This window comes from Anomaloglossus baeobatrachus, chromosome 10 (genome assembly GCF_048569485.1).
Source record: "Anomaloglossus baeobatrachus isolate aAnoBae1 chromosome 10, aAnoBae1.hap1, whole genome shotgun sequence".
NCBI classification, from domain to species: Eukaryota; Metazoa; Chordata; class Amphibia; order Anura; family Aromobatidae; genus Anomaloglossus; species Anomaloglossus baeobatrachus.
The window spans coordinates 152052928-152070296 of record NC_134362.1 but is presented as its reverse complement, the minus strand read 5'-3'; positions in this window follow the sequence as shown (position 1 = coordinate 152070296).

Genomic DNA, 17369 nt, shown 5'->3' with positions numbered 1-17369 from the left:
TAGTAATCAAGGTTAAATATGAAGTAAATGATTAAAAATTTAAAGAGTGCTCCCACAGAACCATTTTTCAGACTTCTGCTGCAGAGCCTGTTTACAGAGTTTCCCCCAGAGCCAAAAATATGAGTGCTGCCACAGAGCCCGTTTTCAGAGTTCCTCCATATAGCCCAAAAACTTTATATATTTTTTTAAATAGTAATTTTTATTGAATTAAAATATGACAGGAAAAAGCAAATAATAACAAATCAATTAGTTGCTTAAGGGGGAGATGAATGCAAGAGAAAGAATTAGGGAATAAATCTTAACTAAAGTCAAAATGCTGTTGAGGCCCCTTTCACACGTCAGTGATTCTGGTACGATTGTGCTTTTTTTTAAACGTACCAGAATCACTGACATATGCAGACCCATTATAATGAATGGGTCTGCTCACACGTCAGTGATTTGTCACTGCACGTGTCTCCGTGCGGCATACCCGCGTGTGCGTGATTGCTGCACGGAGACATGTCCATTTTTTTCTGGCATCACTGATGTCCCACGGACCACGCAGTGGTGTGGTCCGTGAAACACGTGCCAGAAAAAAACGTACTTTTAAAATAAAAAACATTTTAACTCACCCGGCTTCAGGCGCGCTCTCTGCAGCCCGTTCTCCCTGCTCCTTCTAAGCCGGCTGATTACTGTCGCGCATATTCATTATGCGTGACACAGCCGACCCAGAAGCAGCTGCTGCGGGGGTCACCGCCGGCCGGATGCTGCGTCGCGGGAGCGATCAGCACCATGGACAGCGGGAGCGGGCGCAGGTGAGTGAATCTCTAAGTGCAATCACGGGCCACGGAGAACGGAGCCCGGATTGCACTTAGACAACCCACGTGTGCCGTGATTTTCGGCACACGCAGGGACATGTGCGTGTTTTACACGCCAGTGAAAAACGTCACTGTTTTTCACTGACGTGTGAAACGGGCCTAAAGTAGAAGGATAATGGGAGGAAAGGGATATAAATAAGACAAAGAGGAAACAAAAACACACAAAACAAGGGAGTCTATGGATACACAATATGTGGTCAAGAATTGACCGTTGTTTACACAGTTAACCAAGTTTCAATTGAATTTTAAAATGATTGTTCTTAACATCTACTAAATTGAGTTACTGCTTGAAAGAAGAAACCAAACTATAAATGCCTAATGAAAAGGAGTTAAGACAAAGGAGTTGCAAATTTCTTGTTCCAAAGACAAGGTTTTCTCATGTTTTAAAATATTGACATTTTCACTAGCATGGTTATGGTCATATACATTATGTGTATCTACTCCTCCTTCAATGATATCAGTAGTAAGTAATGTATACGTTTCATGTAGGGTGACGCAAGTGTTTAATTTGTACTTGATGTTTAGAGCTCTCTTATTCCTCCAACTGGAACTTCTTATTAAAATCTTTTTTCCAGTTGTTAATACTATTGGATTTAATAAAGTTAATGTCACTATTTAAATGTTTATAGAGATTTTTAGTGCTCCAAATAGAAGAGTTGTGGGGCTCCCTGAGTAGGGTGGAGATCACTGTTGGTAAAAGGATTTTTTGGAAATTTTATCTTTTGTTAAAGTTATTAAGCTATCACTTTATATCTAAGTATGCGAAAAAATCAATGTCATCAAGTTAGAATTTTTCTTGTTAGAGATAAAGGTGAGATAGAGAGATAGATTTAGAGAGAGATAGTTTGTCCAGCAAACCTCAGAGGTGGTAAGACATCTGCCAAAACACTTTTCGCCTCATACGCAGGTGCCACAACATTTACCCAGTGGCCATTAAGGGAGAAATAATGTCGCGGCCCATGCTTACTGGTCCACGTATCAGTGTTTGTGTGGACATTGTCACTAATGTCATTGCACAGTTCACACCTGATTTTGTAGGCAATTTGTTTGTCCAGAGAAGGGATCGCCCACCTTAAAACGTAGTGGCAGCTGAGAACCAAGTACTGTGGGACAGCCATCGCCATAAGTTTTTAAAAGTGTCCATCTCCTGTGTCAGCAGTGGGGTTCTCCTGGGTCTCCTGCCATAGCATTTAATTTTATTCAAATGCTGACAGATAGTGTGTGTTGATGCCGATGCACCCTGAACCAGAAAAACATCTTGAATTTCTTTGGAACTTGTTTGGGACTGCTTATCCACCATCTTGACTATCCTGTATTGCAACTTTTCATCAATATTTCTCTGCTGTCAACATCCAGGGAAATTAGCTACAGGGTTGTAAACTTCTTGATTATGGTTTGCGCTCTGGACAAATAAACATCCATATCTCTGGAGATAGACTTGTAACTTTGAGATTGTTGATATTTTTCAACAATGCTAGTTCTTGAATTCTCCGACAATTCTCTTCTCCTCTTTCTGTTCTTCATGCTTAATGTGGCTCACACAGACATACAATACAAAGATTGAAGATTCAAAGAAGTCGATCCAGCACGGTGCATTTGATTAAAAATAAAAGTCCTTTATTGAAAAACCATTAAAAAGTATATTATGCCATGCTAGGAGGACGCGTCTCGGACGGGTTGTCCTTAGTCTCTTGGAGACTGAGTAAGGACAACCCGTCCGAAACGCGTCCTCCTAGCATGGCATAATGGACTTTTTAATGATTTTTTAATAAAGGACTTTTATTTTTAATCAAATGCACCGTGCTGGATCGACTTCTTTGAATCTTGGATACTAAGGGAGCGGGCTGACTCCAAATGGATCCCTACATGGTGAAATGATGGTCTCCTAAAACAAAGAGGTGAGCTGGACACACCCTTGTAAATACAAAGATTGAGTCTTCTCCCATTTTTATTTGGTTTCAGGTGTGATTTTCATGTTGTCCACACTTGTTACTAGAGATGAGCGAACCGGCCGTGGTTCGGCTCGAGTTCGGTTCGTCGAACGGAGGTCTCGTTCGAGTTCAGTTCGGCGAACGTTCGACGAACCGAACTCGAACCAATAGGAAATAATGAGAGGCAATCACAAACACATAAAAACGCATTATAAATGTACACATACAGTTAATAAACATTGCCATAACACTTACCGGTCACCGCGATCCCTCCTGCGCTCTGTCTCCTGCCGCTATTCCATCCGATGATCGCTGAATCCTCCCGGTGACCAGCACTGCCAGCAGTGATGCAGGACCTATCGTGACGTCAAAATAGCCATGTGACCAGTCACGTGGCTATTATCTCATTGGCTACAGACTGGTCACATGGCTTTGACGTCATGTCCTGTCCTAGGTCCTATCATTGCACTCTTCGGTACACGGTGCACATTTGTGTATCGCCGTGTACCGGCGACATGCTCTAGCACACGGTCGACTCCCCGTTAAGTTAGGGACCGGCTGACACAGCCGGTCATTAACGGAGATCACCATTGCCATAGCAATGCAGTTAGCGGTGACGTCACCGCTAACCGCGGCTACGGGAATTACATGATCGGAGCACCGTTGCTATGGTAACGCGTCTGTCAGCGTTACCGCTGTTACCGCTAACAGCCAGCAGCACTGATCACTCACGGAGTGAAGGCTGCACGCTGCTTCCCGTGCAGACTTCACGGAGTGAAGGCTGCACGGGAAGCAGCGTCTTCCCCCATGCAGCAGTGATGGAGCAGAGCTGCATTTGTTGAACGAGAAAGACAGAAGACCATGGATCGTGGAGGGCTGACAGGGGGTAATAAAGATGGAGTCTCTAATGTGTCTGTGTATTTATTTCTATTAAAGTATTTTTTCTCTGTGTGATGTCTTTTTTTTAACCCTTTATTGAAGATTCTTAATGGCCGGGTCAAACGTGCCTGACATTAAGAATCTCTGGCTTAATACTAGCTAGTAAAACAAAGCTAGTATTAACTCATTATTACCCAACAAGCCACCCGGCTTCAGGGCTGTTGGAAGAGTTGGATATAGCGCCAGATGATGGCGCTTCTATGAAAGCGCCATTTTCTGCGGCGGCTGCGGACTGCAATTCGCAGCAGAGGTGCCCAGAAACCTTGGGCTAACCTGTGATGCGGATTCCAATCCCCAGCTGACTAGTTGTACCTGGCTGGACATAAAAATGGGGCGAAGCCCACGTCATTTGTTTTTTAATTTTTTCATGAAATAAGTGAAATAATTAAAAAAAACGGGCTTCCCTATATTTTTGGTTCCCAGCCGGGTACAAATAGGCAACTGGGGGTTGGAGGCAGCCCGTGGCTGCCTGCTGTACCTGGCTAGCATACAAAAATATGGCGAAGCCCACGTCATTTTTTTGGTGGGCAAAAAACTTCTGCATACAGTCCTGGATGGAGTATGCTGAGCCTTGTAGTTCTGCAGCTGCTGTCTGCTCTTCTCCATACAGACAGACAGCAGCTGCAGAACTACAAGGCTCAGCATACTCCATCCAGGACTGTATGCAGAAGTTTTTTGCCCCCTGAAAAAATTATGCGGGCTTCGCCATATTTTTGTATGCTAGCCAGGTACAGCAGGCAGGTACGGCTGCCTCCAACCCCCAGTTGCCTATTTGTACCCGGCTGGGAACCAAAAATAAAGGGAAGCCCTTTTTTTATTATTTCATGAATTTCATGAAATAATTAGAAAACAAATGACGTAGGCTTCGCCCCATTTTTGTGTCCAGCCAGGTACAACTAGGCAGCTGGGGATTGGAATCCGCAGCACAGGTTGGCCTGAGCTTTCTGGGCCCCACTGCTGCAAATTGCAGTCTGCAGCCGCCTCAGAAAATGGCACTTTCATAGAAGCGCCATCTTCTGGCGCTGTATCCAACTCTTCCAGCACCTGCCTGCTATACCTGGCTAGCATACAAAAATATGGCGATGCTCATGTCCTTTATTTGTAGTTTTTTGGCAAAAAAAATAAAAAATGCTTCCCTGGATTTTCCATTGCCAGTGAAGGTAACACCAAGCAGTGGGGGTTAGCAGCCAGTAGCTGCTTGGATTACCCTTAGCTAGCAATACAAAAAATGCAGCGGCAGCCCATATATATTTTTTTTAATTATTTATTTAAATAACTAAAAACAAAATGGGCTTCCCAGTATTTTGATTGCTGGACATCACAGTGCTGTAAAAATAAATCTTTAAAAAAAATGACGTAGCGCTCCGCGGTACTTTTGATTCTCAGCGCAGATAAAGCAGACAGCTATGGGTTGCCACCCCCATCTGCCTGCCGTTACCTTGGTTGGCAATCAAAATACAGGGAAGCCCATTAGTTTTTTCTATTTAAAAAACAGTTAAAAAAAATGACATTGGGTCCCCCCATTTTTGATAGCCAGCTAGGGTAAAGCAGACGGCTGTAGCCTGAAAACCACAGCTGGCAGCTTTACCGTGGTTGGGGATCCAATATGGAGGTCCCCCCAGGCTCTTTTTTTATAATTATTTTATAAATATTAATAATTACACAAAAAAAGTGGGGTCCTCCCCAAATTGGATCACCAGCCAAGGTAAAGCGGACAGCTCTGGTCTGGTATTCTCAGGGTGAGAAGGTCCATAGTTATTGGGCCTTCAAAGCCTAAAAATAGCAGGCCGCAGGCACCCCAGATGTGGCGCATCCACTAGATGCGCCAATCCTGGTGCTTCACCCAAGCTCATCCCGTGCCCCGGTGCAGTGGCAAACGGGGTAATAAATGGGGTTGATATTAGCTGTAAAGTCACCTGAGATCAAGTCCAGCAGTTTGTGATGTCATGGTGTCTATTATATACCCAACATCATAAACTGTCAGTACTAACAAAAAAAAATCGACAAAAGAAATGTATTTGAAAAAACAGTCCCCAAAACATTTCCTCTTTCACCAATTTATTGTAAGAAAAAAAATAAAGGGGTCCCACGACGACTCTGGACCATCTAGAATATGGGGGGGAGACACTCAGGGAACGTATCCCCCATTTTCTAGGAGTGCAGACCCTTCATGTGAGGAGTGTGGGTGCAATGAATCTGCACTCACTCTCCCCGGGTCCACAGCAGCAGAGTCCATGTCGTAATGGTTGCTATTAAAGCTGCAATGCCCTGCTCATGAGGTAAGGGCATGCTTAATCAGGAGAACTATTCTACATTTTTAAATATTGGTATTTGCTGATATTATTGCTATTCCACCTACTATATATTGGGGATAGGATCTTGGAGATGGAATACCCCTTTAAGTCCAGTTATCCAGCTGAATGAATACTTAACAACAGAGCTCGCTATTTAGATGTATTTTCTTGTGGCGTATAACGGACTCTCATGTTTGGTAGTCGTTCAGCAGGGAAACTATAAAAGGAACTCCCTCCATTTGGAAATGTAGTATATAGCTTTCCTGATCAATTATGTTCCTTACCTAATGAGCAGGGCATTGCAGTAATAATAATAATTTATTCATTTATATAGCGTTGTTAATTCTATAGCGCTGTATGACTTTGGAGTGTGGGAGGAAACCGGAGTATCCGGAGGAAACCCACGCAAACAACATAAAAACTCCTTGCAGATGGTGTCCTTTTTGAGAATTGAACCCAGGACCTCAGCGCTGCAAGACTGCAGTGCTAACCACTGAGCCACCGTGCCGCCCATTTAGCTTACAGATGCATAACCACCACTCACTGTGTCTGAACACAGGAAGCTGAGCTGACAGCCGCTCTGTGCAAGCGGCAGCGTCTATTGTGTAGGAGAGGGCCGTGGGGGGATCAATGCTGCACAGGTACCGTGGGACACCGGGGAACACCGGTGGGGTTATAGGGGGTGACCTGGCAGGGCCTGGGGAGGAGTTTTCTGTCGCATGTGTCATGGCACATGCGACAGAAATCAGAGGAGTAGGGTGAATGCGGCCGGCGCGCTGCTGTGCGCGTGGCCATCTTGGATTTCTGGGAGGGCACCAGGGGGGGGCACTTTGGCGACAGCGGGGGGACCTGAGGAGACCGGGGAGGAGATTTATCACGTTTGTTCATGCCAGATGGGAGATAAATAATTTTTTACCGGCGCTGTCATTTACTGTAATGTGATCATCGGTGTACTGTGTATACCTGTGATCACGTGAGCGGGGACCGGAAAAACCGTCCTGAATCATGATCTCCAGGGTCTCAGCTAGCCCTGAAACCCCGGAGATTTTCTGACGCTGGGGGGCATTATTCACTTATTTCTGCCTGCTGTTTATAAACGGCAGATCAGAATAAGGCTACATTAACACGACCGATCCATTTTTGCGGTCTGCAAAAAACAGTCCGTTTTTTTTCACGGGTGCATCCGTGTGGCATCCGTTTCCGTTCCGTAGACGGTCCGTATGTCATCTGTTTGTCATCCATGTGCATTCCGTTTTTTTCGTGTACTGCAAAAAAACTGAAGGAGGGAAAATACATAAATTTACCCAGGATCCATAGCTTCATCCTACATAAGGCGGTCACATGTTCACTCCAGTGCCATTTTCTACTGCTTTTCACAGCGTAGAGCGCTCTGGTGATTTTCTTGTGCTTGTGCACTTCATATCAGTCTTTTCTGTCATTATAATGGCAGAAAGACACATAATGTCCCACTCTCCTGTATTTTGTAATTTTGCACCCTTTGGTGCCTTTCATGTGGCACTAAGGGGTGCTTAGCTTTGTATTTAGCCAAACCACAGCTGGCAGCCTCACCTTGGCTGGTAATCCAAAACTGAGGGCACCCCACGCTGTTATTTTAAATTAAATAAATAATTTAAAAAAAAAACCACGTAGGGGTCCCCCCAAATTTGGATCACCAGCCAAGGTAAAGCAGACAGCTGGGGTCTGATATTCTCAGACTAGGGAGGTCCATGGTTATTGGACTCTCCCCAGCCTAAAAATAGCAGGCCACAGCCACCCCAGAAGTGGCGCATCCATTAGATGTGCCAATCCTGGTGCTTCGCCCCAGCTCATCCCATGCCCTGGTGCGGTGGCAAACGGGGTAATATATGGGGTTAATACCAGATGTGTAATGTCACCTGGCATCAAGCCCTGGGGTTGGTGAGGTCAGGCGTCTATCAGATACCCGACATCACCAACCCAGTCAGTGATAAAAAAAAAATAGACGATCGTGTCATGTGCCATGACGATCCACACTGTCCCAGTCAATGAAGAGCAGGATGTTCTCCATTGGCTGGGAGAGCAGTGCAGTGACCTGAGCTAACATCAATGGGTCAGCCCAGGTCACTGCAGGAGATGACAAGTGCTGCTGTCAGCAAGGTACATTACCTGCGCTGATGTCCTGCACTGCTGACAGCACCTGTCACTGAGTTCAATGACCGCCGCCTTCACAGCGAAGTATCGCGAGCGGCCCGTGACGTCACCGCTAGTCAGTCTCGGGTCGGAAGCGAGAGAAGGTGATGTGACAAGCGGCGGCCATGGAGGACAGTGACAGCGCTGAGGTCGGGACTTCATCACCGCAGGTAAGCCAAGCGGGACCATGTGTGCAGAGTGCAGGTGGGCGGAGCCATGTGTGCTGGCGGCGGAGTGCGAAGTGGGTGGCGCTGAGGACGTCAGTGTCGTGGACTGCTTGGCTGGGGACAGGTGAGTGTGAGTGTGTGTGTGTGTGTACATGCCGCGTGCAGGAGGGGGCAGAGTGAGCTGAGCAGGGAAGTGTGGGCTTCCTGCATGTAACTAGGATAAACATCGGGTTACTAACCAAAGCGCTTTGCTTGGATACCCGATGTTTATCTTGGTTACCAGCTTCTGGCAGGCTGCCAGCGATGGCTCCTGCACACTGTAGCTGTAAAAAGCCCTGCTTTTTGCTGCTAGAACCGTTCTCGAACGTATCTAGAACTATCGAGCTTTAGCAAAAAGTTCGAGTTCTAGTTCGATCTAGAACAGCCCCCAAAATCACTCGAGCCGCGAACTGGAGAACCGCGAACGGCGCTCAACTTTACTTGTTACTTGCCACAGGTGAGTTTAAATGAGCATCACATACTTAACAAAGTTATTTACCAGCAATTTTGTAACGGTGCCAATATTTGTGTGCCTTTGGGGTGGAAATTATGTCCAATTTACCTTTTTTTTCTTTTTTTTTTTTAGTGTGGTTCCTGAAATGGGATTGATGGCTTAGGAAAGAAGGAGTGTACAATCCTCTGGCTGAGCAGATTCAACCCATGCATGTCCGCTGGTCCGTTTTCTGCACTTAGAATCTGACTGAGCAGATTCAGCCCGCAGAACTTCACGAGATTGAGGCAGCCATTGAGACTGGCGCGTAGGTGGAGCAGTGGAAGCAGAGGGAATCTTGAGCAAGGGAGAGACAGAGGGCACCCGGAGTCCGACCTACGAAAGAGGCCATCTCTGGCGCATAGCAGTTCCTATACATAAAGGAAATAAACATGTGTATAACAAAACATTTAACTGTAATAATTCTCTGGGAGAAGTGTAATTTGCTGCACCGCCTTGTGAGAAGCCAGGCCTACTACCTCAGAGGATGTTCAGGTCACGGTGTCTCCGATGGCTCCAGCAAATCCATAGGTTAGGTGGCAAATCATTAAGAGAAAAATAACAGAGATAGGAGACTGAGTTGTGGTGATATCTGCCAGGTATAAGGCCGCTGAAGGAAGACAGACAACAAGGATTCTGTGAAAACGTAAATGAGGAACTTTACTTAAATCTTGTAATCAATCTTTAGTCAATCAAAGTTGTTTTTCCATTTCCAATAGACAGTCATTTCATAGCAATAAATAAAGAGATCACTTACACAGTGGACTAGTTCAAGTGTTTTTCCTATCCCGGCCTTGGGAGGATGGATGTCACTATCAATTGGATTAACTGCGTTTTTCAGTACTCTGTTGTTGCAGAAACGGGGCGCTCTGAATAGGGTGATAATTACACTCCCCGCATATCTCAATGGAGGTCTTTTTTTTTTTTTCTGCTGCATCACAGCAACTCAACCGCATCTAACCGGTTTTTCTTTTTAAATGCCTCCTCAAGCTCCGCCCCCAACAGCCACTTCCTTGCTTTCAAATCAATTGCAATACCAAAGCAAGGCAGTAGAGGGCAGCACAACGCTAAATAATTTACCTCCTCCCAAGGTGGGGAATAGGTGTCACAAATGTAATCACATAGATAATACAGAACACACATTAGTAGTGGCTTTTCTGGTCACTACATATACCCCCCTAGTTTAAACAGAGCCGTCCCTGGCATTTGCCACCATAGATATCTGTTATACCATAACACAGGTCACCTTCAAATTTGAGCCAAAGTGCTACTTTAGTCACAATTCTCAACAGCGGGTTGTGACACCAGCGTCTACACCTCCCAATTGTGGGGTGTAGACTTAGTAACTAAGCAACATGTGAGTTGCAGTGGGGCGCTAAGTTAGGGCAGAACCCTATGTCTATAGCAAATCTATGGGGTCCATTCAATACTTCTCCCCATAGGTTACATCGGAATTCCTATAAAGGATTCTGTCTCAGGTTGGCAAACCCGTTAAGATATAGGTGGAAACCCGAATAACTGCAAAATATGTACCATAGTTGATGTTTAGGTACTAGGAATAGAGTAACGTTCTTCCTACTCTCTGTAAAAACTTTGAGGGCACTTTATAATCATGAAAATACCGTAACATCAGATAAACATGCATTTCAGTGCAACAATAAACTTTGTAGCATTTTCAATAACTCAAAAAATTAACAAAATAAACACAAACACCAGAGTCTCTTTGGAGGTAGCATAGCTTGTTCTTGTGAACAAATCCTTCTGTCTAAAAACTTGAATAACAGCCTTAAAGTCATAAACATTAAGTAAACCAATTCTGTAGTGGCCGCGCTCCCCGTAGTAATGATTTTAAAAACTCTTGTCCTCAAATGGAATTTATTACTCAAACATACGGAAATAAAAGGAAGGCGGTTGTTCCCGCCGAAACGCGTTGTATCCGTTTTTTATTTCCGTATGTTTGAGTAATAAATTCCATTTGAGGACAAGAGTTTTTAAAATCATTACTACGGGGAGCGCGGCCACTACAGAATTGGTTTACTTAATTTTTAACTTTTTCACCTGTGGTAATTCGAGCCAGGACCATACACAGGATCAATTCAAGGCAAGCAGCAGACCCGGATAAGGAGACTTTGGAAAAGTCATATATGCCTGAAGTTTTGTGGCAAAAGGTGAGTGCATATAAACTTCAGTAAAAAAAAGGGCACCAGAGAGCTGCTTTGATAACGCGCTGAGATTGGCGCCGCGTGTTTGTTTTTTATTATATACCCTGCAGGGAATCACCTTACTTCATAGCCTTAAAGTCATGTGTAAAAATGTGTAAGTGTTTTGGTCCCCGGGTGCAGAGTCGGGGCACACAGTCCATTAACGTGGCTGCACCGGCTGTTTTTTTTTTTGTTGTTTTTTTTTAGTCTTTGTGTTTCAATAAGGATGGATGCAGCAAAGTCTTAAAACCAACAAAACAAAAATTAACTAACAAACTGAAAAAAAATAGTCTTTTTCAGAAGAAAACAGGAAAAATGTAAAAATTATTCTACAAGTTTTAGTCTAAATATCTCGCTGGCAACTGACCTTTGTTGATCCTTTGAGAGCATCGGACAAGGGTAGTTTCCTTCATAGGATCAGGATACATCTCTGCAGGGTCAGTTCTGGGATTAGTTCTTCTTGCAGGGAGCGACTCTTGATCAGGAGTGTCTGTCTTTGTCCACGGGTAGACATCATAGGACCAAAACACCAAGATAACGGGTCATTTATATCAAATTCCGGAAAAGATGAACTTTGGGATCTTCTGGACTTAGGGAAGGGTTCATCCTCAAATAACTCGTCTGCAGGCGGTGAATCAGGATAGAGGTATTCAGACTTACAGAGTTTCAGTCTATTCCTATGAACAACCTTGGCTTCTTGGGTATCTTTCTGGATACAATAAATGTGATTCCCTGGGTATGGAATTCCTTGGATGATGTAAGGCTGTCTCTCCCATTGTGTATCTAGTTTTCCTGTACGATGATCGTTTCTCAACCAGATCTTATCACCAACATGCAAAGGTGTAGCTTTTGCTTGTTTATCAAAATTATGTTGCTGTCTGTTGCGAATTTGTTCCATACGGACATCTACGATTTCTTGTGCTTCCACCAGGCGTCTTTGATGGTCACTCACCCAATCAGTAGCAGGCAGAGGATTAATTTCATCTGAGATGGTCACATCTTGAGCAAGGTCAGCTGGTCGTTTTCCTTGGCGTCCAAACATCAGATAATATGGGGTATAACCCGTAGAACATTGCGTGGTGTTGTTATATATATAGATGAGCTCTGTGAGTAATGTTGGCCAGTCAGATTGTCTGTGAGCTGGAATAGTTCTTAGCAAATTCAGGATGGTTTGATTCATCTTCTCGCAAAGCCCGTTACACTGCGGGTGGTATGCTGTATTTCTGAGCTTCTGACAATGTTAGAAAGTGCACATTTCTTGGAAGAGTTGTGATTCAAAGGCTGAGCCTCGATCGGTCAAAATCTTCTCTGGGCACCCATAAGATAGCAAGAAGGATTTCCAGAGGATAGCAGCGGTAGTTTTAGCAGTTAGATCTTTCACAGGGATGGCCACTACAAATTTGGTGAAGTGATCAATGATGGTTAGGACATAGCTATGGCCGGTTCTGCTGGGCTCTACTTTCAGATGATCAATGGCTACCATTTCTAATGGACGTCGACTCACAATTGGATGCAGTGGTGCTTTCTGATCAGCTTTCATTTTTCTCCTAGTTACACAAGTGTGACATTCCTGGCACCATTTTTCAATGTCTCCCCTCATGCCAATCCAATAGAATCGACGACGGACTGTGGCCTCTGTCTTCTGCACTCCAAAGTGACCAGACTGATCATGATAGGCAGTGAGAACCATGTCTACATCTCTCCTTGGGATCACAATTTGATGGAGACGACTACCTGTGATGGGATCCATGCTATTATGGTACAGCAATCCTTTCTTCACAAAGAACCATTTTCGTTGTCTCCACAGACGAATAAGTTCAGGGTCAGCATCACCTCTGCGAATTCTCCCGGGAGGTTTTCCTGTTATCAGGAATTCTGAAATTTCAGCAATAACTCTACTTTCAGTCTGTACTTGTATCCATCTAGTTTCATCTAGTAGGGGTTCTGAACTAGCTCATTGAGAGTAGGAGTCAGTTGTTTCCTGCAAAAAGGCACTGGCCACCTTTTGTTGAGCAAATCGAGCATAGAAGTTTGGCATTTCCACTTCTTCCCAGTGATCTTCATCTGGCAAGGGATCTGAAGTGTCTGGTAATCGGGATAAAGCATCGGCATTTTCATTGGACTTCCCAGCACGATACTTGATGCCAATGTCGTAGTTAGCAAGCCTTTTAGAGATCTGCTAGCAAAAGCGATTACCCGTTCTTTTCCTTCTTGCTTCTGGCTTAGGACTGCTCCTAGCCCCTTTAGGCTGGCGTTGGTATAAAGAAGAAAAGGCTTGCTGTAATCTGGATAAGCTAAAATAGGTGGAGTGGTAAGCTTCTTTTTGAGCTGTTGAAAGGCAACTTCTTGCTCTTTTGTCCAGTGGTTAACAATGGATTTCTTTCCTTCCTTTTGTGGATGACCACGTAAAAGCTCTTGCAGTGGTGCAGCAATTTGGGCATAGTTAGGTATAAAGCGTCTATAGTAGCCTGTAAAACCTAAGAAACTCTGGACTTCTTTCAGAGTAGTGGGTGTAGGCCAATCCCTGACCACGGCAGTTTTGTCTGGATCAGGTCTTACTCCTTCAGCACTCACGACATGTCCTAAGTAGCGTACTTGGGTCTGTAATAAGTGACACTTTGAGGGTTTGACTTTGAGGCCGTGTTTAATGAGAATCTGGAGAACTTCTGCCAGGTGCTGTAAGTGGTCATCATAAGATTTGGAGTAGACAATGACATCGTCCAGATAAAGCAAAACAGTCTCAAAATTTTTGTGGCCCAAACAACGTTCCATTAGCCTTTGAAAAGTTCCTGGGGCATTACAGAGTCCGAAAGGCATGTCATTAAACTCAAAGAGGCCCATTGGGGAGGTAAATGCTGTTTTCTCACGATCTTCCTCCAACATAGGCACTTGCCAGTATCCACATGTTAAATCTAAGGTGGAGAAATATGCAGCAGACCCTAGAGCTGTTAGTGATTCTTCAATGCATGGCAATGGGTATGCATCTTTATGGATAGCGCTATTTATCTTGCAATAGTCCACGCAGAATCGGATACTGCCGTCTTTTTTCTTCACCAAAACTACAGGTGCAGCCCAGGGGCTGTGGCTTTCTCGGATTACTCCAGCATCTTTCATTTCTTGGATCATTTTTTTTACAGGCTGATACAAGGCCGGTGGAATAGGTCTGTACCGCTCTTTAATGGGAGGATGAGAACTAGTGGGGATGGTATGCGTTATCTCTCGTACTTTACCATAATCCATAGGATGTTTACTAAAGGCTTGGTGAAATTCTTGAACAAGCTTCAGTACTTCTTCAATTTGTTTAGGTGGGGTGGTCACCTCTCCTACATGTATGTCAGACCACCACGGAGTTTCCAGAGCTTCATTGTTTTCTTCCAATACTTCAGTCGCCTGTTGGACTTCTTTTCGAGTGGGGCTCACTATATCCTGATAGGAAATTATGGATAATTGAGCTACAGGATAGTACCTTCTCAGTTCCACTGCAGTGTCACCTAGGTTTACCATACGAATTGGTACCCTTCCTGCAGATACAGTAACGAGACTCCTTGCGGTCATAAGCGTAGGATGTTCTGCCATGGGTAAGGATTCTACTAGGGCATGATAGTCTTGTCCTTGGATCCCTGGTCGAGCACGACACCACAGCATAGTTTCAGTGTTGGGTTGCAAAATGACAGGACGTACATCGCAGATGCGGGCACGGCAGATTTCACCTCAAGGATTACTGAACTGCTGCTGTGCTGACAACACTTTGATAGTTCTCTGCAATACTCTTTGCTGTGCTTGTGATGCCGTAGGTACAGATTTGTGAAGAGCCTCTAACATTTCACCATAGCAGTTGCACAGGAAATTCATACCTAGGATTACAGAGGTATCTGGTCTTTCTGGGACATTTATAACCAGAACTCCCTGTTGTGGAAGCTGGGTTTCTCCTGCACAAATAGTGGGTTCCCAATACCCTGTTATTGGTACAGACTGTCTATTAGTAGCTATGACATCTAACCACTGATCTGGAGGCTGTATAAGGAGGCTAGGGTCCCAATGTCCCAGTGTCCTTGGCTATTGTGGTGACCTGAGAGCCAGTGTCTAACAGTGCTGTAAATGGGACTCTATTGATGAGAATGGTCACTTCTGGACGAGGTCCTACATATTTGGAAAACCAAGTAACATTTTCGGGACCTATTGTCTTTTCTCCCGAGGGGCGGTCCTCTGCCTCGGGGATTGCTCTTTTAAACGCCAACATTGACGTTCCAGCGCGATGACAATGTCTATAGATTGGCTTACCCTGCTTGTCAAAACGGTCAGTAGATCGTCTCCCAGATGGGGTTTGATATTCTTGGCTAAGGCGGTTAGTAGGGAGTCCCATTTGGGTTCTGGGAGCAGATTCTAGTAGTGGAACCTCTAGTCTTTCTATTTTCTTGCAGACCTCAGCTAGTCCACTAGCTAACTCGGCCATTTGTTTCTGTAATTCCATCATAGTATTAGCATTTGGAGCCTGCGTTTGGGCGGCTTGCGATAGTGGAGCGCTACCACTTGGACAATTAGACAAAGATTGAACTGATGTATCACTAGCAAAGGTGGATAGCTCAAGTTTTTTAGTCGATGGGCGAAATTCTCTTCCTAAAATCTGAATAGCTAGTTCTTTGAATTCCTGGAAGGAACTATCTGCATGCTGGAGAGCTAACATTTTAGTTGACTGCGTAGGGTTTCTGTGGCAGACCCTTCAATAAACTGCTCTTTCAGTACTTCATCTGCAATCCTAGCTTCCTTGGGCTCTACGATGGCCCTCCAAGCTTCTTGCAAGGATAAAGCATAGTCTCGTAAAGACTCATTAACTTCTTGTTTTTTGCTAAAGAAATGCATTTTTAACTCAGATGCGGAGCGGACCTCAAATATGCTTTCTAACTGCTCCAGGATTTGTTCTACAGTCTTTTTCTAAACTCTGGGCCAGGACTTGATTTATCTCAAAGGTGCACCCTGGAGTTGACCACTCAGGATTTCAAATTTTGTTCATTTGTCATGGGGTACAGGCGAAAAAAGCAGTCATTTTTCCTCTAAAGTCTCGTAATGTATTTGTTTCCCCATCATAATGTGGCATCCAGGGAGCTCCCAAATAATAAGGCATGGTGAAAGGCATAAATGCAGTGGAGGCTTTATCAGAAGTGCTGTTGCAAAGGGTCTCATTCTCATTCTCGTCTGCCATTGTGAATTTCACTTGCTCACTGTCAATATACAGGTGTGTATAGTTTTTTTGGTTTTTTTTCCAACTCACCGTTGAGGCGTATTTTCACATATGATGACCGTAGTGAATCCTCATCTGGTGTACAGCAGTACATGCAGGCACATAAGATTCATCCTGTTCGTGACGCCACTTTTAATTTGCCGCACCGCCTTGTGAGAAGGCGGGCCTACTACCTCAGAGGACGTTCAGGTCACGGTGTCTCCGATGGCTCCCTAGGTTAGGTGGCAAATCATTAAGAGAAAAATAACAGAGATAGGAGACTGAGTTGTGGTGATATCTGCCAGGTATAAGGCGGCTGAAGGAAGATAGACACCGAGGATTCTGTGAAAACGTAAATGAGGAACTTTACTTAAATCTTGTAATCAATCTTTAGTCAATCAAAGTCGTTTTTCCATTTCCAATAGACAGTCATTTCATAGCAATAAATAAAGAGATTTCTTACACAGTGGACTAGTTCAAGTGTTTTTGCTATCCCGGCATTGGGAGGATGGATGTCACTATCAATTGGATTAACTGCATTTTTCAGTATTCTGTTGTTGCAGAAACGGGGCGCTCTGAATAGGGTGATAATTACACTCCCCGCATATCTCAATGGAGGTCTTTTTTTTTTTTTCTGCTGCATCACAGCAACTCAACCGCATCTAACTGGTTTTTCTTTTTAAATGCCTCCTCAAGCTCCGCCCCCAACAGCCACTTCCTTGCTTTCAAATCAATTGCAATACCAAAGCAAGGCAGTAGAGGGCAGCACAACGCTAAATAATTTACCTCCTCCCAAGGTGGGGAATAGGTGTCACAAATGTAATCACATAGACAATACAGAACACACATTAGTAGTGGATTTTCTGGTCACTACAGAAGTACCTATTTTTCTGGAACAATTGCAAGGGAGCTAACACTTTTGGCCATGACTGTAGTTAGTTCCTTGAGATAATTTTTAGGGAATGATCTACTTAAGTGGACAGTTTGCATAAACTCTTTTACAGAATTTTGTGTTAAAAGGAGGAGCTCTTTGTTCTTGAAGCTTGACTTTTGGCCAAAATTGA